Source organism: Sinocyclocheilus anshuiensis, unplaced genomic scaffold (genome assembly GCF_001515605.1).
Source record: "Sinocyclocheilus anshuiensis isolate Anshui unplaced genomic scaffold, SAMN03320099.WGS_v1.1 scaffold124, whole genome shotgun sequence".
Lineage (NCBI taxonomy): Eukaryota > Metazoa > Chordata > Actinopteri > Cypriniformes > Cyprinidae > Sinocyclocheilus > Sinocyclocheilus anshuiensis.
Genome location: NW_015554082.1, coordinates 1,136,708 through 1,139,702, shown reverse-complemented (window position 1 = coordinate 1,139,702; position 2,995 = coordinate 1,136,708). Strand labels below are relative to the sequence as shown.

Below are 2,995 nucleotides of genomic sequence, written 5' to 3'. Positions count from 1 at the left end.
ATGTTACACCTGTCTCACACTCTTTCTTCATCATCCTCTCTTTCTGTCCATGAAGCCATCCATCAGCATGACTGTCAGAGCATCCTCTCCCTTCATCCTCCTTCGTTCTCCTCACTTCTGCTCAGTCACTGGGGGCCTGCTGCACATCTCGAAGAGCATGCCATATGTGTTTCATTTCCTGCCTGACTTCCTGTTTCCTGTGTCAAATCCTCCTCAGAGTTTGTTTGTTAACTTAACCATAAGTCTGTTAACATCCACTAACATAAAAATTCTAAAAGGTGAATTTCAAGAAAAAATGTATGGATGATATTTATACCCCAAAATATTTAGGACTATTAAGATGTTCTGCATTGTGACATTATTTTCATGATTTAAGCACATTTCCCCATAAATTTGTAATATGGAAAAATCTTTTACTTTCATAAAGTAATAAAGTAATCCTGGCCATTTTGTTTTATTAAAATCAGCCTAAAAATAAATTTAAATAATAAAATAAAATAATGCAAATAAATAAATACGTGTATGTAATATATACTGACAATTGCAAACAATTACAAAAGGTGAAAATGACACCATGTAAACAAAATGTTAATGGTCCTAAAAATGTTTTATTTTTCATCCACATTATATTATTATTATTATTATTTCTTTTAGTTTCAGTTAAGGTAAAAATACCTGGGAAATCTCTTCAGTTTTTTTGAGATTCAGCCAAATAGTAGCAGGCTACATAAAACCAGTTGTGTGACATCTATAAAGACGTATGTTCATTGTTATCTGAAACAAAAGCCATAATCAGCTTCCTCTGATTTATGACAATTACTCTGCGCAGCATTTGGCCCTGGGTGTTGATCTGAAATATCTAGGCATCCACAGTGAGACAATATTAAAGTAATTGAGCGTTTGAGGCAGACAGCTCTTATCTGCGAGCGTGGAGTGCTTCCTCTCCGTATGTTGATATGCACTCAGCACTCTGACCCAATGACCGACTGTCGGTCACCACTCATTTTTTTTTCCCATTAAAAATGAGGCAGAGACACTCAGGAAATAACCCAGGAATTAGAGATGAGGGACCAGCGAGAGGAAATCAATAGGAAGCCAATATGTTACATGAAAAATCTGGTGCGGTGATGTGGCCTGCTGAAAGTGGGGAGCGATGGAGAGAGAAACCCGGCTCAGTGCTCATGGGACTTCCTTCTTCTTGACCAATAATGAATAGAAGTGATACTAATGTTTGACTGAACATTGTTTAATGTTTGAGAGCAAAAATTATTTATCTAAGCTCAAGCTATTTTTGTTTAGGTGTTGGCAAGCAAGTTCATTTGGGTCAGAATATGTATACACTGCATGCACTTTTTATTAGCATAGCTGTTTATATGTAATTTGTCTCGTAAAAATAATGTCCGCATAAATGTGCGTCGGTCCCCATAGGCACATGAAGTAAACACTGAGTCGCTCATCGAAACACTACACGGTCAAATAGAAACTGCTTTAAATGACCTGTTTTTATTCAAGTCAAATATATTATTTAATATGACTGGATTATACTGGATTACCCCAATGGAAGTCATTTTTTAAGAGTAAAAATAGCTCCAACCACATGCATACACTGAGTTTGTCCTCTACGCTCTTCATGTAAATGCAAAATCCCTCCAACTGTAAGAATATCCTGACCGTCTTCTCCGAACCCGTGGAGCTTTGTCCTCATGGGAGAGAAGCATTAGCTAATGTGTTGCGAAGCCGTCCTATAGTGTTATCACTAATTGGATTGATGAATTGTTCATATAATGGCTCCCTGATGGGGAGACTGATATACAGCCTGTAAAGCAAGTCACTATTTATCCTGACAATGACTCCAATTAAACACGGACGACCTGCAACCTTAGGTGGATCATACGGAATAAAGATTATCCTCACCCACTCACAGGGAATTGTACATCCTTCTGATTAATGTACAGCTTCGGTGTGATCGAAACCACAGAGAATTATGGAATATACTGTACACTACTGCATTCGTTTAGTCTCTCCATCCCTCCTTTAGTTGATTGAAGCCATATTTTACCCTGTTGTTTGGATGTGATCCATGAGCATTGTCTTTAGTTAACCCTTACGTTTCTATGCATAGATTCACTTCAGAATTGTTGCTCAACATTTCAGCGCATCAGGATTAAAATCCTTAATTAAAACTAAAACTAATTTTAAACACACACGCACAAGACAATTTGACATTTTGGGCAACTAATGGAAATGATTTTGATAATTTGAAGTCCTAAAATTACTAACTTGAAATAAAACTGAACTACAATGAAAACTGAAATAAAAATACATTCCAAAAATACAAAAATAAATAAATAAATAATGAAACTAAAATGTATATGAAAACTGAAAATATATAAATAATACTAAAATAACACTGAACTGTATTGTGATTTTCAGACATATAATGGGAAGTCAGCACAAAGCAATACAATATTTCTTTCTCTCTTTGTCTTATTTGTTCATATCATTTGAGTACGACATGCTTTCCAGATGCTTTTCTTTTGGTTTTGTTGCATGACAGATGAAGCCAAACAATCCCATGTCTCACTCTCTTTCTCTCTCTTTCTCTCTTCTCATGACTATAGTGATCCCAGGGATGATTGTTCCTCCCATGTAGGGGCTCCTGGGCCGCTGAAGAGGCACATTTGATTTCAGCTCTCGCCAGAGAATCTACTCTCTGGGCTGAAGGCAATTTCTGGTGGAGGAGACATGAAAACTGAACTTTTAAAACTCAGGCCTTTTTTTGCCCATGCAGAAAGGAGAGATGAAACTCCTTTTCATTTTGTTCATGGGCTTTTTGGATGAATTTAATGATCACATGTCTTTTTTACAGACTGTATCACACAAACATGACACTTTAGGAGCGGGTGCATCCGTAATGTTTCTGAGAGCAGCGACGGGCAACAGCACAGATCTCTGTTAATACTGACCAGTTTTTATATAAATAGACACATTGGTG

General features: G+C 36.8%; 1 protein-coding gene across 1 annotated transcript in view; it reads left to right on the top strand.

Moving 5' to 3' along the window:
* Window positions 1-2,772, top strand: part of LOC107669108 (transcription factor COE1-like) — a 132,354-nt gene extending 129,582 nt beyond the window's left edge. Inside the window, exon 17 of the mRNA XM_016461230.1 lies at window positions 2,622-2,772. The gene's annotated coding sequence lies outside the window, so the exon portion shown is untranslated. The remainder of the gene's footprint in view (window positions 1-2,621) is intronic.
* The last annotated feature ends 223 nt before the right edge of the window (window positions 2,773-2,995 follow it).